The sequence below is a fragment of the Schistocerca gregaria genome, chromosome 1 (genome assembly GCF_023897955.1).
Source record: "Schistocerca gregaria isolate iqSchGreg1 chromosome 1, iqSchGreg1.2, whole genome shotgun sequence".
Classification (NCBI taxonomy): Eukaryota; Metazoa; Arthropoda; class Insecta; order Orthoptera; family Acrididae; genus Schistocerca; species Schistocerca gregaria.
This window is the reverse complement of record NC_064920.1, coordinates 1,181,918,648-1,181,944,602: the sequence shown is the minus strand read 5'-3', so window position 1 is coordinate 1,181,944,602 and position 25,955 is coordinate 1,181,918,648.

Here is a 25,955-nt window from a genome sequence, read left to right as displayed (position 1 = left end):
CGCCTGGTACACGTACATCCGGGGCGTTCATGGGCCGCAGCACAGTCCAAGTGTCCTGCTATTGTTTGTATATTTCCCTACCCAGGCAGTCGACCGTACTACTGTCTCGTGGCACTTTCACATTGATACGGGTTTCACAGCACCTAGCCCGACTGGTGGTTTCGAATTTTTTTTAAGTTTTTTAAAACCTTTCTTATGAAATTTTTTGTTTTTCATATGTTTTGCGGTGTGTGAAAATTACCTCCTGCCTCTTTCCATTTCCAGTGCGACACCTGAGCATGGGCTTCAGAATTCTTCAAATGGCTCTGAGCACTAAGGGACTCAACATCTGAGGTCATTAGTCCCCTAGAGTCAGAGCTACTTAAACCTAACTAAGGACAGCACACATCCATGCCCGTTGCAGGATTCGAGCCTGCGACCGTGGCAGCTGCGTGGTTCCGGACTGAAGCGCCTAGAACCGCTCGGCCACAACGGCCGGCGAGGATGGGCTTATGAGATCTCGAAACCGGTGCTGATAATAAAAGAAATTTACAACTGAAACGGTATTTTCAACCTCTGATTATATGAATCTGTTCGACCCTACTTGGAAAACTGATTTCTGTAACTCGAGGACGTTCTATCACGTAAGCGAGAATAATGCTGCAGGTAGATTATCAGATCTAGTCGTTTGTTGTGACATATTAAGTACGTTCTGTTCGGCAATCATGTATTTCAATACATCACATTGGTAAAAACTTCTTCAGTGAACAGTTTAGGTAGAAGGAATCAGGCATTTCTGCCTTCTCTGTGTCATTACCACTTTTCGGTGTCATTATGAAGAATGAGCGATTAGATGATCCAATTTTATTAACTTGTTAACACCATATAAGAAAAAATGTCTTACGATCTTTTGTCAGATCGGTAGCTATAAGTTTACTTTGAAATTTATTCAACGCTTCCTCCATTTCTCACCTTATGGTTGCTTTGGCTACTTTTTGCTTCGTCGTAATTTCAGTCTCCTAAGCTGTGTTTGCTTAGTACCATTTCTCCTCTATAATAAGAGTTTTTAGTTGCAGGTTTAGGCCCAGTGCACTTTAAAGACACCTACTGTAACATTTGTGCAACTCTGGTATCTGACGACGGATGGTGGCTATATTCCCTACTGCATCGTTTCTAGAATGGAACGTAGGAGAGAGGTACCGGCAGAAAAAAGTACTGAAGGTGATTAGTGAGATGTCTGGAAAGCTCATTCGTTATGAGAATTGCCTGCGAAACGAAACGTTACTGGTTCGAGTCTTGATCCGGGAAAGTGTTTTAATCTGTCAGTAAGTTTCATTTCATTTGCAATGTATCGTCTAACAATTACTAATGAATATGTGATGAGCTTTCTGAAACTTTAGCGAAGTTCGTTCCTTGTCTCCGCAAGCACTGCTAGACACTGCTACATTCGTGTTCAGCTTGAGGATGTCCAAGAGACAGAATCATATTTTAAAATTGCAAAAATTAGGAACTAATTTGTTCTTGATCGTGCGTCTTTTTGAACAAGTAAGAATCTTTTTTTATTTATTTCGTGACTTATTTTACCGGGCACGAATAAAGCCATTACACTCTCTCCTATGAACTAGGCGTTATTAACGACTTTATTTAAAGTTAACCGTGTAATGTACATAGACTATAAGTCACTCATAGTAATGTTAACAGCTGTAGTTTAGTACCGTAGTTGTTGCGGTGATGCCACCTCTATTCTTATAGTGAAGTTCATCTCACGTGCTGCAGTGATACTGTCAATGTGAAGTAATACGAAAAAGCATGTCAGCATTAACGAAGAACGAAATCCAAGCGGACGTTGAACCAAGCCAGAGAAGAGCTAAGAATATTACGACAGAAAGAAGGAGGAAAACAAAACTGATGTGTGCGAGAGTTCTGACAGTGTGGCAGGTATATAGGCTTGCTGTTACTCTGGATATAGTCGATATGCATTAGTGAGAATGATAAGACGAAAATAACACATTTGGGTCATTTGGAATTTTGTTGCCCAGACATACAGCTGAAAAGAAGGAGACAGAGAAAGATTTATACTTACTGGTAGGCTTAACCAAGGTTCTGGAAGAATCACATCTTATATTGCATTTATAGAATGATGACAGATTTTTAAATTTCTAGAAGTGATTTTGAGCTATTAAGAAACAAATGAAGAAAGTAGGTCTGTAAAATATCTCCATTATTTAGTTGTGTCTACACCATCAGATCATAACAAGAATGAACGCAATCGAAACAGTTTGTAGCTGGACGGTGTGGTCTGATTTTTTCACTGTTATTGCTTTTGAAGTGTACTGTAGTAGTTAAGAGAGGGACACGATAAGTCTGTCGCTTACCCAGTTTACATATCCAAGTGAAGGTACTTTTACTGAATTATTTATACAAGAACATAACCTTCAGACCCTCTCGTAGGTCTAATTATACATCCTCAATGATTCTATGTACTGTGAAAGTTACATATTATATAAACTGGATCTGATACTGTTAACTTTTACATTGAAACATAATTCCACAATTTTCGGTGGATGCAAGCAGGAGAGAGTTTCCGTAAATTTGAGGCAGTCTGTTCTATCTAGTTTAAATGCTCGTACAGGAATATGCCGAAATTTTTACTCTTTATTCGTAAGATAGCGGAATAACTTCGAAGAGTATAAGATAAATTGTGTCACCAATATGTTCGCTGGTCAACTACAGGACAATATAAGAATTTGGGCTCAGTTTGGGACACAGAAAGGTCCTCTGCTGCCAGGTCCTTTCCTCTACCAACGCACAAAAAAGAATTGCTTATGTAGAGATAACAAGACGACAGTGTGCGCAACTTCGCCTTTGAAAAAACTGTCCTCCTTGTAGTGAGAAGAAGAAGGAAATTCCTCTCCCTAGTCGACAAAGTTGGACTTATCCGCTTTTGGGCTTGTTACAGATTAAGATAAAGTAGGCAAAGAATCTGTGAGAGTTGGAGTCTGTTAAGGAATTGTGTAGCAATGAGGCAGTATCTAACTAAGCCGATGTGAAGGGACATCGAAGTTCAAAATGGCTCTATGGGACTTAACTGCTGAGGTCATCAATCCCCTAGAACTTAGAACTACTTAAACCTTACTAACATAAGGACATCACACACATCCATGCCCGAGGCAGGATTCGAAACTGCGATCGTAGCGGTCGCGCTGTTCCAGACTGTAGCGCCTAGAAGGACATCGAGGGCCAACGAGCTAAACATACAAAGATCACAGTACCATGCAGTCGGATAATACATGCATCAGAGAAACAAAACCTGAAATGGTAGGGAACTAGGATGTGGGAGGAGTAAGGTGCAATATTGTAAGTAAAATATTGTAACAAAAATTTTTGATTTATCCCACAGATAAATTTTTCTTAATTAAAAAAGTGTAAGACATTTGTTCGCCAAGGAAACAAATTTTGAAAACAAATCACTAGCCCCTGGGAAGTCTCCGAGGCAGACAAGATACAGGATAGACATTAGCATTACGAAATATAAGAAATTATTAAAACGTTTGCATACACAACTGAAACGTTATCTCACTTATTTTAGTTTACTAAAGCACGGAGTCGATATCACAATGTGCATGGCTTAAAACCAGTTATGTAGAAAGATTAAAGCATGTAGAAGTGAACATCTGCTCAGAAACATCGCTTTGCATTAGAATCCATCTTGATACTTTCCTCATCATGATACACACAAATATTTTGAGAATTGCAGCATTAATACTCTCTTAGTACTTTGAACAACTTTACGTAAATCTGTTACAAATGTAACATCCAAAATTGTGTTTCGGTATTAAATTTGGGCAAAAAGTGATATACTGTAAATTATACTTGAGAACGCCATATTTGTGTCGAAATTTATATCTAAATCTACTACTTATTTTCGTGAATTTAATCTTTTTCCTGCTTAAGACGATATAATCGCATATGGTCTAATCCACTGAATATAGTAATTAAACAGGGTTATTCTACTCCACAATTTCCCTGTTTTCTTTTGTTCTTCTTACAGCTGCATTCGCAAGTAAGGGAACATGAACTGTGAGCCTCGTTGAAGATCTTGTCTCTAGCTAGTCTATCTATTCTATTTAATCACACTAAAATTCTGCTATATCCCTAATTACTGAACAGCTGACGGCAAAATATTCTTTCAATGCGACGTATGCCATGAAACATTTTTAAATGTGAATAGCCTTTTCCTTGATATTCACAGTTTCTTCATCCAGAGACTCCGCTAAGTGATGAATGGGCGAGGCCGCCGAAGAAACAAGTGCACAAAATTAACGCTGTCCGACGGCGCAGAAGGCGTGCTCGAAAGAAACCGTGCCGTTCCATTAATTCCTCTTTCATCAGAAGCAAGCGCAGCACGCTGCTCGATGTACTTTAATTTCATTTCCTGTCGCGAAATTTAATATCTACCTGTTAACTTACTAAGCGACGGGGAGCGAGTGCTAATGGAAATAGATGATGCCTGCCGTCTTTCACTGAGGACGCCCTCCAGCGACTGTATCAAGTGTCTCGCTTTTCTCCGCTAAAATTTCCGGAGGACACTGTGCTGACTGCCACTCGCGCGATGCTGTTCCCAGCACCATCGACTTCCCCAGTTTGTCTGTCACTGGGTGCCTTTCAGATGTTTCCGCCAAATTTGTCCCACCTTGCTTTGGAATCCTCACAAACCAGGTTTTCTGTTCATATAACTCCTGCTTCTTATCTAGTGTGATTATATCTTAAAACTCCAACTCGGTGTGTTTTCACTTCATAAGCTTGTATGCAAAAAGGACAACACGGACGTGAAATTCTGGTAAAAAAAATTGCAAACGGAAACAAAGAAGGCTTCAAATGGAACAGATCAATACGAGTAGGTGCCTGATGGAGTAAGGAGGGAAACAGGAAGGGGAAATGGAAAGCAGTAGGTTTGAGACTAGGAAATGTAGAACAGACACATTGTTGTTGTTGTCTTCAGTCCTGAGACTGGTTTGATGCAGCTCTCCATGCTACTGTATCCTGTGCAAGCTTCTTCATCTCCCAGTACTTACTGCAACCTACATCCTTCTGAATCTGCTTAGTGTATTAATCTCTTGGTCTCCCTCTACGATTTTTACCCTCCACGCTGCCCTCTAATACTAAATTGGTGATCTCTTGATGCCTCAGAACATGTCCTACCAACCGATCCTTTCTTCTAGTCAAGTTGTGCCACAAACTTCTCTTCATCCCAATACTATTCAATACTTCCTCATTAGTTATGTGATCTACCCATATAATCTTCAGCATTCTTCTGTAGCACCACATTTCGAAATCTTCGATTCTCTTCTTGTCCAAACTAGTTATCGTCCACGTTTCACTTCCATACATGGCTACACTCCATACAAATACTTTCAGAAATGACTTCCTGACACTTAAATCTATACTCGATGTTAACAAATTTCTTTTCTTCAGAAACGATTTCCTTGCCATTGCCAGTCTACATTTTATATCCTCTCTACTTCGACCATCATCAGTTACTTTGATCCCCAAATAGCAAAACTCCTTTACTACTTCAAGTGTCTCATTTCCTAATCTAATTCCCTCAGCATCACCCGACTTAATTTGACTACATTCCATTATCCTCGTTTTGCTTTTGTTGATGTTCACCTTATATCCTCCTTTCAAGACACTATCCATTCCGTTCAACTGCTCTTTCAAGTCCTTTGCTGTCTCTGACAAAATTACAATATCATCGGCGAACCTCAAAGTTTTTATTTCTTCTCCAAGGACTTTAATACCTACTCCAAATTTTTCTCTTGTTTCCTTCACTGCTTGTTCAATATACAAATTGAATAACATCGGGGAGAGACTACAACCCTGTCTCACTCCCTTCCCAACCACTGCTTCCCTTTCATGTCCCTCGACTCTTATAAGTGCCATCTAGTTTCTGTACAAATTGTAAATAGCCTTTCGCTCCCTGTATTTTACTCCTGCTACCTTCAGAATTTGAAAGAGAGTATTCCAACCAACATTGTCAAAAGATTTCTCTAAGTCCACAAATGCTAGAAACGTAGGTTTAAATCTAGCTTCTAAGATAAGTCGTAGGGACAGTATTGCCTTACGTGTTCCAACATTTCTATGGAATCCAAACTGATCTTCCCTGATGTCGGCTTCTACTAGTTTTTCCATTCGACTGTAAAGAATTCGCGTTAGTATTTTGCAGCTGTTACTTATTAAACTGATAGTTCGGTAATTTTCACATCTGTCAACACCTGCTTTCTTTGGGATTGGAATTATTATACTCTTCTTGAAGTCTGAGGGTATTTCGCCTGTCTCATACATCTTGCTCACCAGATGGTAGAGTTTTGTCAGGACTGGCTCTCCCAAGGCCGTCAGTAGTTCCAATGGAATGTTGTCTACTCAGGGGGCCTTGTTTCGACTCAGGTCTTTCAGTGCTCTGTCAAACTCTTCACGCAGTATCGTATCTCCCATTTCATCTTCATCTACATCCTCTTCCATTTCCATAATATTGTCCTCAAGTACATCGCCCTTGTATAGACCCTCTATATACTCCTTCCACCTTTCTGCTTTCGCTTCTTTGCTTAGAACTGGGTTTCCATTTGAGCTCTTGATGTTCATACAAGTGGTCCTCTTATCTCCAAAGGTCTCTTCAATTTTCCTGTAGGCAGTATCTATCATACCCCTAGTGAGACAAGCCTCTACATCCTTACATTTGTCCTCTAGCCATCCCTGCTTAGCCATTTTGCACTTCCTAGCTATCTCATTTTTGAGACGTTTGTATTCCTTCTTGCCTGCTTCATTTACTGCATTATTATATTTTCTCCTCTCATCAATTAAATTCCATATTTCTTCTGTTACCCAAGGCTTTCTACTAGCCTTCGCCTTTTTACCTACTTGATCCTCTGCTGCCTTCACTACTTCATCCCTCAAAGCTACCTATTCTTCTTCTACCGTATTTCTTTCCCCCATTCCTGTCAATTGCTCCCTTATGCTCTCCCTGAAACTCTGTACAACCTCTGGTTCTTTTAGTTTAACCAGGTCCCATCTTCTTAAATTCCCACCTTTTTGGAGTTTCTTTAGTTTTAATCTACAGGTCATAACTAATAGATTGTGGTCAGAGTCCACATCTGCCCCTGGAAATGTCTTACAATTTAAAACCTGGTTCCTAAATCTCTGTCTTACCATTTTATAATCTACCTGGAACCTGTCACTATCTCCAGGCTTCTTCCATGTATACAGCCTTCTTTTATGGTTCTTGGACCAAGTGTTAGCTATGATTAAGTTGTGCTCTGTGCAAAATTCTACCAGGCGGCTTCCTCTTTCATTTCTTTGCCCCAGTCCATATTCACCTACTACGTTTCCTTCTCTCCCTTTTCCTATTACCGAATTCATGTCACCCATGACTATTAAATTTTCGTCACCCTTCACTATCTGAATAATTTCTTTTATTTGATCATACATTTCTTCAATTTCTTCGTCATCTGCAGAGCTAGTTGGCATATAAACTTGTACTACTGTAGTAGGTGTGGGCTTCGTATCTATCTTGGCCACAATAATGCGTTCACTATGCTGTTTGTATTAGCTTACCCGCATTCCTATTTTCCTATTCATTATTAAACCTACTCCTGCATTACCCCTATTTGATTTTGTGTTTATAACCCTGTAGTCACCTGACCAAAAGTCTTGTTCCTCCTTCCACCGAACTTCACTAATTCCCACTATATCTAACTTTAACCTATCCATTTCCCTTTTCAAATTTTCTAACCTACCTGCCCGATTAAGGGATCTGACATTCCACGCTCCAATCCGTAGAACGCCAGTTTTCTTTCTCCTGATAACGACATCCTCTTGAGTAGTCCCCGCCCGGAGATCCGAATGGGGGACTATTTTTGCCTGCGGAATATTTTACCCAAGAGGACGCCATCATCATTTAATCATACAGTAAAGCTGCATGCCCTCGGGAAAGATTACAGCCGTAGTTTCCCCTTGCTTTCAGCCGTTCGCAGTACCAGCACAGCAAGGCCGTTTTGGTTATTGTTACAAGGCCAGATCAGTCAATCATCCAGACTGTTGCCCCTGCAACTACTGAAAAGGGTGCGGCCCCTCTTCAGGAACCACACATTTGTTTGGCCTCTCAAGAGATACCCCTCCGTTGTGGTTGCACCTACGGTACGGCTATCTGTATCGCTGAGGCACGCAAGCCTCCCCACCAACTGCAAGGTCGATGGTTCATGGGGGGAGGGTCCGTTAGTTCTATAGGACCTAAAATTGCGTATTTCGACGTTGACGCCAAATTTTGCCTATTTTGGCATCAAAATCCTAATAAGTACCTATTTCGTTAATGTGACATAGAGTTCTTGTGTTTTCAGAGATTAGAAAAAGGAAGTAAACTTAGGGCTTTACGTCTCGTCGAAGGCGAAGGTCGTTAGAGACTGTTTACAACTCCTTTGCTTGCCTTACTACCAACAGCACTCGGCACGGTTGAATGGTCATCCATCCATGTACGCGCCGAGCGCGACAGTGCTTAACTTCGGTGAGCGAATGGGAACCGGTCAAAGATTTGGGTTACACATTAGAATCGAACGTGGGAGTATTTAATGTTATATTTGAAAATATGTCGTTCGTAGGATTCTGGCCAGCTGTGTATTTTCGCAAAGAAACTGTTTCATAGGCCTTAAGCTGAGCACGGATTAAAAGATCACAATGTTAATCGTAGACGCCCTCTATAGCTAAATTACTGCGCTTCGCACATTTTCTCGCTGCTGTCTACAGGCAGTCCTATCAAACTACTGTTTCGTGAAAGGTATTATACGTGAATTTACCGGTTCGAAAAATAATTTGCCAGTAGTGAGATGTTCTCATCTAAAGCACCAGTAATTTCCATTCGCTTGTTCAGATGGGGCGGCCATCTGTCATGTGCCATATGTCCAGCAACGAGTACGGTACTTCCTTTACCGCACCCATGCACCGGAGTTAAAAAAAAAAAAAAAAAAAAAAAAAAAAAAAAAAAGTGATCGTTCACTTTTCCCAGCGAAAACAAATCAGTACGTTGTGTAGCGACCGACGTGGTAAGTGAAATTTATTTTCTGGCAAGCATGCAACAAGGAGGTTAGTTGATGTTTTTCCCAGACTTCTTATTTTCTTGTCACTTAGTATTCTTTTTTATCGCTATCCTTTAGTAATACGAAATACTCTTTATGTGATTCTAAACTGTATTTCCCTTTCCTCTCGTATTAGGTTTCGAGTGTTAAGAAATCTCAATTAACTCAGCATGCAGATGGAATCGCACTTAAAGCTAATGTTGAACGAAAGTCAAAATTGAAGCAATCTCTTTTAACCAATAAATCTGGTGAATCCTCCGAAAAAAAAAAGTTCTGCACTGATTTTTGTCATGCACTTGTGGCACCAAACATCCCCTTTCGGAAAATAGAAAACCCTATTTTCAGAGGTTTTCTTGAGAAGTACTGCCATTAGTGTATTCCTGCAGTCAACTTTACGTAAGAATTATGTGGATTCAGCTTACAATGCTGCACTGAAGAGAATCCGAGAAGATGTTGGGGAATCTTGTATACGGATTTCTGTGGATGAAACTGCTGACAGTCTTGGCTGTTACATTGAAAACCTGATTATTGGCAAGCTAGATCCAGATGCTACATCCAAGGCTCATTTGATTTACTCAAAACAGCTTGCATAAACTTACCAATAAACAATAGCAGAGTTTGAGAACAATGGGTTTAAGGTGCTATACCCAAATGGAGTGGATGAGAATAAGGTGCTTCTGGCCGTCACTGTTGCTGCTGCATATATGATATCACTGTTTCAACTATTAAAAGCATTCTACCCATTGATGCTGCACGCAACTTGTGTAGTGCATGGGATCAACCGCATAACAGAGCAAGTAAGGCTACAACTGAAGTCAGTCGTAATCTCTAATAGGCAGATATTTATCCAGACCGCCTCACAGGAATTCCAAAGTGCATCAGGATCTACTGCAAGTTCTATGACAGTTAGGCGAGATGTGAGAAAACTTGAATTTCATGGTTGTGCGGTTGCTCATAAGTCACACACCACGCTGGTAAATGCCAAACGGCGCCTCGCTTGGTATAAGGAGCCCAAACTTCGGACGATTGAACAGTGGAAAAACGTGTGGAGTGACGAATCACGGTGCACAATATGACGATCCGATGACAGGGTTCGGGTATGGCTAATGCCCGGTGAACGTCATCTCAAAGCGCGTGTAATGCCAACAGGAAAACTCAGAGGCTGTGGTCTTATGGTGCGGTTGTGTTTCTAATGGAGGGGGCTTGCACCCCTTGTTGTTTTGCGTGGCAGTGTCACAGAACAGGCCTAAATTGATGTTTTATGCTTTAAGTACCTTCTATCTTCCCACTGTTGAAGAGCAATTACGGGATGGTGATATGGTGATTGCATCTTTCAACAAGATCGAGCACCTGTTCATAATGCACAGCCTATGGTGGAGTGGTTACAAGACAATAACATACCTGTATTGGAATGGCCTGCCCAGAATCTTGACCTGAATCCTATAGAACACCTCTGGGATGTTTTGGAACGCCCAATTCGTGTCAGGCCTCACCGACTGGAATCGATACCTCTCCTCAGTGCAGCACTCGGTGAAGAATGGGCTGCCATTCCCCAAGAAAACTTCCAGCACCTGACTGAAGGTATGTCTGCGAGAGTGGAAGCTGTCATGAAGACTAAGGGTAGGCCAACACCATACTGAAATCCAGCATTACCGATGGAGGGCGCCATTAACCTGTAACTCATTTTCAGCCTGGTGTCTGGATACTTTTGATCACATCATATATCTGCCTTACATTTCCGTATCAGTATATATCGAAAGTTTTCGATCGTTCACAGTAGAAATATAACATTTAAGGGAAAACATTTAATATTTCTACATTTTGCTGTCAAGTGTGGGTGGTCCGTTACAGGGCCATATGTGACACCCCATCTACCTGTATGAAAGTGGTGACGAAAATTTTACCAAGATCAGACGGACATGGGTGATAGAGTGCAGATCTTGCAGCACATGGCTTCCATCTGGTAGGAAAAGAAATTTTCCTACTATGAGGACTTCCGTACAGCAGTTTTCGGATGGCTCCATGACCAAGACGCAGTCTTTCTCGCCTAGGAATTAAAAGCTTCCTAGAACATTCCGACGATTTGAGACTTAGTGTCTATGTTGAAAAGTATTGTCATGTATCTGCGTCACTTTGAAGTGCAATGCAGCATTCCTTATAAGTGCTTTGGTCTGTCACAACGATGTTTAACTTAGTTTTTGAAGTTCCTTCATAGCTGTAAATCTAAACATAGAATAACGAGCCGCAACAAAGTGGCAGTGTTAAACTTTAGTTGTAATCGCAGTTGCCGTCGTTCTCCTCTTCCCACCCCATCCCCCTCTTTCCTCTTAGCTTGCTCAGCTCCCCCGATGGAGTGGGTGCTTTTGCTTGCTAACACCCATTCGCCTCACCCCTGCTCACCCCTCGTCGCCCCTCGCGCAAATATGCTTCCGCTCTGGCGGTTCTCGGTTTATGCGTTTCCTGCTCGCCGGCTCTTTCTCCTTTTTGCCCCCGCTCCGTTATTGTCTTAACTTCCCGCCGGCAGCCGTGACTCGCCGGCAGTGGCGCCATCTCCGGTATCCTGGGGATTCCCCGGCCGCCGCTGCTTCCGCTCTGGCGCTGTGGAGCGCGTCTCGCGCCGCCGTTCGCCGCCGGCCGCCTTTTGCCAATAGGAACGCAGAGAGGCACTTCTTACGTGTACGTCACGAAAGCTGGGGAATTCTGAAGGGTGTTTTAACATTACGTGCTATCACTCCTTCAGTGGACTCTTTGGTACAAATAAATTGCGAAATCACGATTTTAGGGGCAAAGCAAATACATCTACATCTACATCTACATTTATACTCTGCAAGCCACCCACCGGTGTGTGGCGGAGGGCACTTTACGTGCCACTGTCATTACCTCCCTTTTCTGTTCCAATCGCGTATGGTTCGTGGGAAGAACGACTGTCTGAAAGCCTCCGTGCGCGCTCGAATCTCTCTAATTTTACATTCGTGATCTCCTCGGGAGGTACAAGTAGTGGGAGGCAATATATTCGATACCTCATCCAGAAACGCACCCTCTCGAAACCTGGCGAGCAAGCTACACCGCGATGCAGAGCGCCTCTCTTGCAGAGTATGCCACTTGAGTTTGCTAAACATCTCCGCAACGCTACCACGTTTACCAAATAACCCTGTGACGAAACGCGCCGTTCTTCTTTCGATCTTCTCTATCTCCTCCGTCAACCCGATCTGGTACGGATGCCACACTGATGAGCAATACGCAAATACGCAAGTATAGGTCGAACGAGTGTTTTGTAAGCCACCTCCTTTGTTGATGGACTACATTTTCTAAGGACTCTCCCAATGAATCTCAACCTGGCACCCGCCTTACCAACAATTAATTTTATATGATCATTCCACTTCAGATCGTTCCGTACTCATACTCCCAGATATTTTACGGAAGTAACTGCTACTAGTATTTGTTCCGTTATCATATAATCATACAATAAAGGATTCTTCTTTCTATGTATTCGCAATACATTACTTTTGTCTACGTTAAGGGTCAGTTGCCATTCCCTGCACCAAGTGCCTATCCGCTGCAGATCTTCCTGCATTTCGCTACAATTTTCCAATGCTGCAGCGTCTCTGTATACTACAGCATCATCCGCGAAAAGCCGCATGGAACTTCCGACACTATCTACTAGGTCATTTATATATATTGTGAAAAGCAATGGTCCCATAACACTCCCCTGTGGCACGCCAGAGGTTACCTTAACGTCTGTAGACGTATCTCCATTAAAAACAACATGCTGTGTTCTGTTTGCTAAAAACTCTTCAATCCAGCCACACAGCTGGTCTGATGTTCTGTAGGCTATAACAACATGCTGTGTTCTGTTTGCTAAAAACTCTTCAATCCAGCCACACAGCTGGTCTGATGTTCTGTAGGCTCTTAATTTGTTTATCAGGCGACAGTGCGGAACTCTATCGAATGCCTTCCGGAAGTCGAGGAAAATAGCATCTACCTGGGAGCCTGTATCTAATATTTTCTGGGTCTCATGAACAAATAAAGCGAGTCGGTTCTCACACGATCGCTGTTTACGGAATCCATGTTGATTCCTACACAGTAAATACTGGGTTTCCAAAAACGACATGATACGCGAGCAAAAACATGTTCCAAAATTCTACAACAGATCGACGTCAGAGATACAGGTCTATAGTTTTGCGCATCTGCTCGACGACCCTTCTTGAAGACTGGGACTACCTGTGCTCTTTTCCAATCATTTGGAACCTTCCGCTCCTCTAGAGACTTGCGGTACACGGCTGTTAGAACGGGGCAAGTTCTTTTGCGTACTCTGTGTGTAGAATCTACATGATGACTCTGCAATTTACATTTAAGTGCTTGGCAGAGGGTTCATCGAACCACAATCATACTATCTCTCTACCATTCCACTCCCGAGCAGCGCAGGCAAAAAACGAACACCTAAACCTTTCTGTTCGAGCTCTGATTTATCTTATTTTATTTTGATGATCATTCCTACCTATGTAGGTTGGGCACAACAAAATACTTTCGCATTCGGGAGAGAAAGTTGGTGACTGAAATTTTGTGAATAGATCTCGCCGCGACGAAAAACGTCTTTGCTGTAATGACTTCTATCCCGTCTCGCGTATCATATCTGCCACACTCTCTCCCCTATTACGTGATAACACAAAATGAGCTGCCCTTTTCTGCACCCTTTCGATGTCCTCCGTCAATCCCACCTGGTAAGGATCCCACAGCACGCAGCAATATTCTAACAGAGGACGAACGAGTGTAGTGTAAGCAGTCTCTTTTATTGGACTTGTTGCATCTTCTAAGTGTCCTGCCAATGAAACGCAACCTTTGGCTCGACTTCCTCACAATATTATCTATGTGGTCTTTCCAGCTGACGTTGCTCGTAATTTTGACACCCAGGTACTTAGTTGAACTGACAGCCTTTCAGAATTCTACTATTTATCGAGTAATCGAATTCCAACGGATTTCACGGATTTCTTTTGGGACTCATGTGGATCACCTCTCACTTTTCGTTATTTACCGTCAACTGCCACCTGCCACACCATACAGGAATCTTTTCTAACTCGCTCTGCAACTGATACTGGTCTTCGTATGACCTTACTAGACGGTAAATTACAGCATCATCTGCGAACAACCTAAGAGAACTGCTCAGATTGTCACCCAGATCATTTAAATAGTTCAGGAATAGTAGATCTCCCAGAACGCTTACCTGGGGAACACCTGATATCACTTCAGTTTTATTCGATGATTTGCCGTCTATTACTACGAACTGCGACCTTTCTGTAAGGAAATCACGAATCCAGTCGCACAACTGAGACGGTACCCCATAGGCCCGCAGCTTGATTAGAAGTCGCTTGTGAGGAACGGTGTCAAAAGCTTTCCGGAAATCGAGAAATACGGAATCAACTTGAGATCCCATGTCGATAAAGGCCATTACTTCGTGTGAATAAGAATGATATTTTCTGATACCATTCTGATTACGTATCAATAGATCGTTCCCTTCGATCTGATTCATAATGTTTGAATACAGTATATGCTCCAAAAGTCTACTGCAAACCGACGTCTATGATGTATGACGTTACAAACTCCTGTGGCAATTGAAAGTCGCGAGCTCTATCTTCTTATCTCGTGTTTTCTCCTGCAAATCTCGTGCTTATACTCTTGTTAACTTTACTATTGCAGAGATCGCCTTAAGTTTATTTTGTTTTGAATTGGTCCTGTGCTCAACAAATAACTTACTTGGTCTTTCTGCTGCCACTGCTTGATCTGATGCATTCCATTGTTTAACAAAAACATTAAAAAAACCTATTATTCACGCTGAGTGCAATGCATGTTCTGTAGGGCGGCTCCTGCTGTTGTTTCGGCTGCTGCTGCTTACTACAACTACATATAATTCAAGAGAAAGGCTTTGGTCAAATCTTAACTCGATAAATGATAACCCAAACAAGTAATTCCCTTTTTCAAAAACAATATTCTCAAAGCGATTCTTTTTCATTCTATTAACAAAACGATACAAGCTCTTTGAATAATCACTTCGTATGTATATCTGCCTCCAATGGTATTAAAGCAATATTACAAATTAATCAACCTTAATCAACCTATTAAGTGTTCCATAGATCTCGTGTTTGTTTTGAATACAGTCAGAGAGTCCCTTTAGTCAGCCATAGTGCTAGTAGTGCTAGTGTTTGTTTTGAATACAGTCCAGAGACAGGTAGTGCTATTTTCCTTGTTTTCTACAAGGAGTGGTTAGCAATCACACTTTAGTCAATAATCAACCGCCTTTAGTGAATTAGCAGTCTACTTAAAAGTTTATTAACACTCTATAGTAAATTGACTTCTTAGGATGGATAGTATGTGTGGCTGCTATGTACGGACGCAGGAGGAGCTGGCCACTCTTCGCGAACAGCTGAGCGTGTTGATGGCCGCGGTCAGCCGTCTTCAGGCTGCTGCCTCGGAGTGTAGCGGCAGTGGGGAGTCTGGTGCGTCGCAAGGTACACCCCAGGTGTTACATGCTTCACCCACTGTCCCTGCTGTCGAGACATCTTCGCGGGTACCGGGCGCGGTTGGGCCACCCTCTCCCCAAGGGGAGTGGCGGGTTCAGCGGCGTTCGCGGCGCACGAGGCGGAGGGTCAATGTGGAGGCTGGCCGTGTGGCATCGCCCGCTCTGCCTGTGAGTGGACATGTGGCTGCTCCTTCAGCAAGGTCCGAGCAGGCACATGGGGGGAGGGGTTTATTAGTTATTGGGAGCTCCAACGTTAGGCGGGTGATGGAGCCCCTTAGGGAAATAGCGGAAGGGTCGGGGAAGAAGGCCAGTGTTCACTCTGTCTGCTTGCCGGGGGGTCTCATCCGAGATGTGGAGGAGGCCCTACCGGCGGCGATAGAGAGCACTGGGTGCACCCGACTGCAAATTGTTGCTCATGTCGGCACCAATGACTCCTGCCGTCTGGGTTCAGAGGTCATCCTCAGTTCCTACAGGCGGCTAGCGGAGTTGGTGAAGGCGGAAAGCTTCGCTCGCGGGGTGGAATCAGAGCTAACTATTTGTAGTATCGTTCCCAGAACCGATCGCGGTCCTCTGGTTTGGAGCCGAGTGGAAGGCTTAAACCAGAGGCTCAGACGATTCTGCGGAGAGCTGGGGTGCAAATTTCTCGACCTCCGCTATCGGGTGGAGAAATGTAGGGTCCCCCTGAATAGGTCAGGCGTGCACTACACGCCGGAAGCGGCTACGAGGGTAGCGGAGTACGTGTGGAGTGCACATGGGGTTTTTTTAGCTTAGAGAATTCCCTCCCTAGGCCCGACAAGACGCCTCCTGAGACGCGGCAAGGCAGGAGTAGGCAAAATGCAACAAGGAATAACAATATTAATGTGCTTATAGTAAACTGCAGGAGCGTCTATACAAAAGGTCACAGAACTGCTCTCATTAATAAACGGTCACAACGCCCATATAGTACTAGGAACAGAAAGTTGGCTGAAACCAGTCGTAAACAGTAATGAAATCCTAAACTCGGATTGGAATGTATACCGCAGAGATAGGCTGGACAGTGAAGGGGGAGGCGTGTTTATAGCGATAAGAAGTGCAATAGTATCGAAGGAAATTGACGGAGATTCGAATTGTGAAATGATTTGGGTGAAGGTCACGGTTAAAGCAGGCTCAGACATGGTAATTGGATGTCTCTATAGGCCCCCAGGCTCACCAGCTGTTGTGGCTCAGCACCTGAAGAATAATTTGGAAAATATTTCGAGTAGTTCTGGGTGGAGATTTTAATTTGCCGGATATAGACTGGGAGACTCAAACGTTCATAACGGGTGGTAGGGACAAAGAATCCAGTGAAATATTTTTAAATGCTTTATCTGAAAACTATCTTGAGCAGTTAAACAGAAAACCGACTCGTGGCGATAATATATTAGACCTTCTGGTGACAAACAGACCCGAACTATTTGAATCAGTTAATGCAGAACAGGGAATCAGCGATCATAAAGCGGTTACTGCATCGATGATTTCAGCCGTAAATAGAAATATTAAAAAAGGTTGGAAGATTTTTCTGTTTAGCAAAAGTGACAAAAAGCAGATTTCAGAGTACTTGGTGGCTCAACACAAAAGTTTTGTCTCAAGTACAGACAGTGTTGAGGATCAGTGGACAAAGTTCAAAACCATGGTACAATATGCGTTAGATGAGTATGTGCCAAGCAGGATCGTAAGAGATGGGAAAGAGCCACCGTGGTACAACAAATGAGTTAGAAAGCTGCTGCGGAAGCAAAGGGAACTTCACAGCAAACATAAACATAGCCAAAGCCTTGCAGACAAACAAAAATTACGCGAAGCGAAATGCAGTGTGAGGAGGGCTATGCGAGAGGCTTTCAATGAATTCGAAAGTAACGTTCTATGTACTGACTTGGCAGAAAATCCTAAGAAATTTTGGTCCTATGTCAAAGCGGTAGGTGGATCAAAACAAAATGTCCAGACACTCTGTGACCAAAATGGTACTGAAACAGAGGATGACAGACTAAAGGCCGAATTACTAAATGTCTTCTTCCAAAGCTGTTTCACAGAGGAAGACTGCACTGTAGTTCCTTCTCTAGATTGTCGCACAGTTGACAAAATGGTAGATATCGAAATAGACGACAGAGGGATAGAGAAACAATTAAAATTGCTCAAAAGAGGAAAGGCCTTTGGTCCTGATGGAATACCAGTTCGATTTTACACAGAGTACGCGAAGGAACTTGTCCCCCTTCTTGCAGCGGTGTACCGTAGGTCTCTAGAAGAGCGAAGCGTTCCAAAGGATTGGAAAAGGGCACAGGTCATCCCCGTTTTCAAGAAGGGACGTCGAACAGATGTGCAGAATTTTGGAACACGTATTATGTTCGAGTATAATGTCTTTTCTGGAGACTAGAAATCTACTCTGTAGGAATCAGCATGGGTTTCGAAAAAGACGGTCGTGTGAAACCCAGCTCTCGCTATTCGTCCACGAGACTCAGAGGGCCTTAGACACGGGTTGACAGGTAGATGTCGTGTTTCTTGACTTCCGCAAGGCGTTTGACACAGTTCCCCACAGTCGTTTAATGAACAAAGTAAGAGCATACGGACTATCAGATCAATTGTGTGATTGGATTGAGGAGTTCCTAGATAACAGAACGCAGCATGTCATTCTCAATGGAGAGAAGTCTTCCGAAGTAAGAGTGATTTCAGGTGTGCCGCAGGGGAGTGTCATAGGACCGTTGCTATTCACAATATACATAAATGACCTGGTGGATGACATTGGAAGTTCACTGAGGCTTTTTGTAGATGATGCTGTGGTGTATCGAGAGGTTGCAACAATGGAAAATTGTACTGAAATGCAGGAGGATCTGCAGCGAATTGACGCATGGTGCACGGAATGGCAATTGAATCTCAATGTAGACAAGTGTAATGTGATGCGAATACATAGAAAGATAGGTCCCTTATCATTTAGCTACAAAATAGCAGGTCAGCAACTGGAAGCAGTTAATTCCATAAATTATCTGGGAGTACTCATTAGGAGTGATTTAAAATGGAATGATCATATAAAGTTGATCGTCGGTAAAGCAGATGCCAGACTGAGATTCATTGGAAGAATCTTAAGGAAATGCAATCCGACAACAAAGGAAGTAGGTTACAGTACGCTTGTTCGCCCAATGCTTGAACACTGGTCAGCAGTGTGGGATCCGCACCAGATAGGGTTGATAGAATAGATAGAGAAGATCCAACGGAGAGCAGCGCGCTTCGTTACAGGATCATTTAGTAATTGCGAAAGCGTTACGGAGATGATAGATAAACTCCAGTGGAAGACTCTGCACGAGAGACGCTCAGTAGCTCGGTACGGGCTTTTGTTAAAGTTTCGAGAACATACCTTCACCGAAGAGTCAAGCAGTATATTGCTCCCTCCTACGTATATCTCGCGAAGAGACCATGAGGATAAAATCAGAGAGATTAGAGCCCACACAGAAGCATACCGACAATCCTTCTTTCCACGTACAATACGAGACTGGAATAGAAGGGAGAACCGATAGAGGTACTCAGGGTACCCTCCGCCACACACCGTCAGGTGGCTTGCGGAGTATGGATGTAGATGTAGATGAACCTCTTGAGACAGACTGAAATACTTCTCAATTAAATACGTAATGAAACAATTCGCTTACGATTACAAAAGAAATCAATGACAAAAATCAATATTTAATCTATTCGCCTAACAGTGGTTTCCCTTAAGAAAACAACTCCTATCATTATCAAAATTACCGTCGGCTGCTACGCACATAAACAAACCCTTTCCTTTAAATTAATAAATGCGCTGCAAATTATAAAAAAACATCAACTAAATACCAAATTCTGTGTCGCTGCTGGTGACACTGCAGCACGGCAGCTCGGCGACGTGCGTACCAGAGCAAGCGGGCTCCTACACTGACTTCCAAACTGCCACTAATTAATCTGTGCACTGTGAAGCGCGACAACAATATCTTAGATTCCAGAGCTCGTGTATGCGCACTGCAGCCAACCTTTAAATCCTGAGAGAGTGTTGCCACCTCTCACAGTACATACTACTGCTGCCCATTACCTGCAAAATGATATCCCAGTAGAGGTCGCCATGCTGAAGCAACAGACTTACAAGACAAGTATTGATCAAAAAACACCAAAAGCTGCATTTTATTTTTATTCTGATACCAGTTCCGACATAAAAATCATAATATGAGAGACTATTAACTTTTTGTGGCGTATACAACATTTCTACAACTTCAAAATACACTACCTGTTACTATGCTTAAGACGTGGTCAGATATAACTCCATACACGTACACACAATCGGTGGATGACTAATTAACTGTATCAGGAAGAAGAACCACCAGAGTGCGTTAGTAGGTTATATAATAGGGGTGAACGTCAAATGCTGAGTGATTGAACGATGCGGAGATGCTGTGTTCTCGTATGAGCATTATCAGTATCTGACAAGGGTTCAGAAATTGGACTCACTGTGGGTCTCCATTCTACCAGCTGTATCTTGTTCCTCGTACGTCCCTGGCTCTGTGAGTCAGGCAGCATAGTGTAATCAGCAGAATGGTCTAGTATTCATGTCGAGAACAAGCCGAGATGGTTGCGTACGGCCAGTAAAATGGAAATGGTCGGAGGTAGCACGGCTGTACCAACACAAAATACTTTCACAGGCACCAACCAGCTCACACAACTTTTCAAGCCCTCTTTGGGCGTTTGTGTGATCATTGGTCCTTTCAGACAGGCGAACGTTCAGGGAGGCGGCGGACAGTGCATACATCAGATCTGGAGGACCGGCTCGTAAAGGATATTGAGGTGTAAGTAGTACTCGTTCCTCATCATTCCTACCTGTTATGCAAAATAATCCATTGTAACATGTAACTAAGTAACCAGATCTGGTGTACTCACAGTCCGCCGCGTCCCTTCATATTGATCTGTCTTAAAGGACCCATGATCACACGAGCGCGCAAAAAGGGCTAGAAGTGTTGTGTGAAGTGGTTGGTGTCTGAGAGGGTACTAACTTTAGTATATCCGTGATACATCTCGACCGTTCCCATCTCCTTAGCCACACACAAACACCATCTCGGCCAGTTCGTGACATGAATGTTTTGGTGTAGCCGTGCTGCCTCTCGATCGTTTTCATTTGCATAGCGGTATAAAAACATCATCTCAGCTTGTTTCCGACACGAATACCGGGCCATGCTGCTGCACGCAGGACGTTGAGTCAATCACAGAACGTACAACACACAGGGAACACACAACACGCGGTCAGAGGAACTGTCCTTTATCAGTGCCATCTACCGTAGTAACAATGCGTTTCCTGACACATGAGCATAGGACCACTTTTTTCTCCATTTCCTGTCACAAATCCATCCCTGCAGTTTGTCTGTTTTTTGCTTTGCTTTCTGCTACATAATTTAACCTATTTTTCAAGGTAATCCACTTATACCCTCCAAAATACATGCACATAGAACATTGTGAGAGATTTCCTATTTACAGTGTCTTACATGCATGTATTTCTGATGGGAGACGTGGGTGACCTTCAAAAGAGTACTAGGTACATGGCAGCAAGGTACCAAACTTGCATGTATAACGTATATGACGGCACCTTCCGATTTTAGTTCAAATACTGACTCTCCACATTGAAAATTGACCCCTTGACCCTTAACGTGGTTAAAGTTAACAGGAGTATCCGATGGCTGTATGCAGCCGTCATCTTTGTCACTATGAAGTCCATCATATTACAATGGCAGTCACATTCACACAACGCATGCTGCACACCAGTGTCAAAACGTTAAATAGTCTCTATCTCAAACAGCACATCAAAGTCACTGTGGGGTTCTAGGCCTACAAGCACACTCTTACATCGACTTACAGTCAAATTGTACATATTGGTGAATATCAGTATTCTGCTACCACTTAGCTGACACATAAAGTTCCACTACCTGCTGTGGCTGTGCCGTGACATAGACGAAGAACACCAGGTAAAAAATAGTTCGGGAAGACACCCTGTGGACAATATCTGCTGATGCTGCAGTTCAGGCAGAAACATCTGCGTGTCTTTGTCTGTACCAATAATAAAAAGGCCCTGAGTAAAAAGAAACATACACAAATTCATAATAATTATTATAATTAGAGATCGTTGGGGAAGGCACAAACTGATAGTCTTCTACGTCGTAGCTGATCGGTGCTGCTACTGCTGGCAGTGCTTTATATGCTTTATACTGGAAAAGTACGGATGGCTATTCCTCGGCTGTCTATGGTGCAGCCAACGTCTTTGCTGTGAGAGCGGTCTGCCATCTCCTCTGTAGGGAAGAGGAATGTTGCGTCTTGTAGCGCCTTATGATCCAATCACACCGCAAACACCTTAGGGTTGCGGGTTGCCACACTTCCAAGGCGCCTGCAACTTCACCGCAGCCTATCCTGCCTGTGACAGTTCCCGCAGTATCTGGAAGCATCACATCTGCACGATATAGCTGGCCCTAGTCCCCTTCCACAGGCTAGACAACATCCTGGCGATCTTAATAGGTCAGTGCCCAGCAGTTGGTCAGTGCGATTTCCAGGCTCGACGTCGACTTCTCGACTTGACAGCGGAAGTACAGCCAGTCTACCTGCCAGAGCGTAGTGATCTCCAGTGAAACCAGAGGCACCGCCAGTGCTGCATATACAGACTCTGCCTACGGCAGTGTTCCTCGACAGTGAGCGACAGTGTACTCTGCTTGTACATTGAAGCACTGTTATCATGTTTATGAAAAACCTTCATCAGATCAGGACGATCTTTTCCTTTTACTAAGAAGCTGTTGCAACTACTAACGTTGTTATGTAGTTTCTCCTTACTATTCTATTGTTTCTGGTTACCTGGGCTCGTATCCCTGTTTTTGCATGCATCACCAACGACGAAATGCTACAGCTTCCACCTTCATCTACATCTACATGGATACTCTGCACATCACATTCAAGTGTCCGGCAGAGGGTTAATCGAACCACCTTCACAATTCTCTATTATTCCAATTTCCTATAGTGCATGGAAAGAATGGACACCTATATCTTTCTGTACAAGCTCTAATTTCCCTTATTTTATCGTGGTGATTTCTCCTCCCTATGCAGGTCGGTGTCAACGAAATATTTTCGCATTTGGAGGAGAAGGTTGGTGATTGGAATTTCGAGAGAAGATTCTGTCGCTACGAAAAACGCCTTTCTTTTAATGATTTCCAGCCCAAGTCCTGTACCATTTCTGTGAAGCTTTCCCCCATATTTCGCGATACAAAACGTGCTGCCTTTCTTTGAACTTTTTCGATGTACTCCGTCAGTCCTATCTGGTAAGGATCCCACACTGCTCAGCAATATTCTAGAGGACGGACAAGCGTAGTGTAGGCAGTCTCCTTAGTAGATCTGTTACATTTTCTAAGTGTCCTGCAAATAAAACGCAGTCTCTGGTTAGCCGTCCCCACAACATTTTCTATGTGTTCCTTCCAATTTAAGTTGTTATGTTGTTGCTTAATGTGTAAACTGCCGAGTGGGACCGTGGTTTGGAATAACCCTATAACCGGCTGGGTAAGTGAGTTTAAAACTCACAGGAAGGGAATGGCATTGCACCTCCAACATAAACGTGCATCGTAAAGCGCTGTGGTGTTAAAACTAGCCTTGGAACTCATGAGAGCTTTATATTTTTGTGTATGATACGTGGTTCAGCAAATAATGTGTTTGAAAAGTTTCTGAAACTATTGGGCATGTTATTACATGAGGGTCTGTTAACTGGCAATGGTGCTTTCGAACTCACTGTGATGCGGAATAATAAAGTCCTATCAATAATTTGGTGTGGAGCTAAATCCCATATGAGTGGACTGAAATTTATACGAAGGAATTAGAGGACGTAAGATGGGAGAGGAACGAAAGACAATTTGCAAATAGAAAAAAATGTCCTCTCAGCAAATTTTTAGATGTTTACCATTTTCCTTGTGTTAGCAATCACTTAGTGATATAGGGTGTCTTCCAGTGGACTTCTGTACCTTACGTTCTTCTATTTGCGTCTGTACTAACTCCTCTGACTGCGATGTTGTTGTCAGACATAGCACATACATCTGTCTGCCACACCAGCCACTCCTTACGTATCGTTCTGAGGTTTTGGAGGTTCATAACAACATAAGTGCCTGAATGGAGTCCCTCTATTAGGCGCTGAAAATGGCAGACAAGGAATGTGTCTATAGTAACTAGCATTAATGAATATGACGTGTCAGGAAAGCCAAATGACATCCTCAGCGCCGCATTCTGTCTGAAAAATGGTCTGCAGCTTTCAGACCTGGGATTAATCAAAACGAGCAGCAGAAGTCGCTAGCACATAATGCACAGCTTCCGTATGTTGTTATTTGAATAGTCCTTGGCAGACAAGGCTGGCTGCATCATTCGAGGCTTTCTTCCCTTTGCAGCGTGTCGGGGTTTCATTTCTTGCGTCTTTACGTCGTTGTGAGTGTGCAGGTTGCAAAGTAAAATTCACCTGCCTCAGAACGGTGTCTTCTCAATGTCCCTTCTCTCGGCAACGTAGATACTTACAAGATTATGGAAAAGCAGCGCTGATAAAAAACACCACCTAATATCTACAGTTACTGAGGCCACGCAGCTCTACTTATGAAAGAAAGTTCTGTAGAAATATTGTCATCCAATTTTTTCAGGCAGTAAGAAAATGGATTGGCTTCTGAAAAATAATTCACAGTCGCATTTGCTTCATTGTGACTTGTAAACATTAAAGTAATATTTAATAAACGAAAAGACAACAAATCTGGAAATATTCTTAGGATCCAGATTTTTCTCCATCTGACTTTCTCGTTGCCTCGTTACAATAGCAATGACACCTAGACATACGTCATCAGCAAAGTGGGTAAATCCCCTAGGATCATTCTCCCACAACAGGCTTGTGTAACTCTTGCAGGTTACTTAAGACGGTATATAATGCAATATTGAAATTTGACCAATGTCGCACATACACACTCTCATTTACTCACAGGCTCACATAACACATAATAAAATAAATACTGATTTTATCAGTTCTTTCTGAAGTTATTATAGATTTCATACTACGAAAATTTAAGGTATTAGAAGTCTTAAAATTAAATTTCAGCTAAATAATTCTGTACCCTGATACTTCATGTGAGTACTTCAATTGACAACCAAAAACGAGCCATAAATGTCCCCAGGTGAATTTCCTTTCTTAAGTTTAGTTTTTCTAAGTTTAAAGTAAATCTCCGAAAATATGCCTGCTAGAAAGCTCAGATTTTCACACCACACCACTTTTCTACTAATAACAAAGCGGAGTACACATATTTTGAAAGCTATTAAACAAAAACTACTATCGTTTATTTAGATTCTTATAGGTGGTGAATGTACGCGTTCAGTAAGGGACATTGAACAGCTTTCCCACGGCAGGGTAGCGACAGCAGTGACAGATTCACGTGTACCTCCTGGGTAGGCTGCTAGATATCAGCCCCCGTAGTTACATAAAGCAAGCTATCCTAAAATAAACGTTCGCTCGGAACAACTTGCGACGCTACACCTTCACAGATAAAAAAAGTCTCTGAGCACTATGGGACTTAACTTCTGAGGTCATCATTCCCCTAGAACTTAGAACTACTTAAACCTAACTAACCTAAGGACATCACACACATCCATACCCGAGGCAGGATTTGAAACTGCGACCGTAGAGGTCACGCTGTTCCAGACTGTAGCGCCTAGAATCACTTGGCCATCTTGGCCGGATCAAAGATTAATGGGTTACTTTCCAAAACTGTTTCCTCTCTGTGACATCCGTCTCTTTCCTTCACACTTCTTTTTCTCTTGTTATTCGGATTTTCTAACATTTTGCTCAAGTCTCGCCACGTACCACGAGGCACATTGGAGGTTTTTGTTGCCTCCAGAGTTCTGATTTTTCCTCTTTATTTTTTCATACTAATCCCGTGGTGCTGTCTTTTTTTATTCTTTATAACAATCTTAGGCTTCTTGCTAGGCAACATAAAAGATAATGTTGGCTTTGTGACAATTATGATTTGTTCACATAGTAGTACACGTTTACACTAAGAGGTAGCAGACCACTGTTACACCATTGTCAGTCAGATTAACTTAGTGTAACATTTAGCATCACTCAGACTTATATTTATGATTAGAGCAAGCGACGGCTTGCAACACCACGGGTTATTCTCAGTTTTTGAGTTATCTACGAAATAAAACCGAAGCCTTGAGTAGAAAATGTGCATATTTCATAAAGTCCTACAACTTACTACACACTATGAGCAAATAGCTGTACGGTTAGTATTAACAGGTAATGTACAGCGCTAGCGAGAAAACGTACCTTT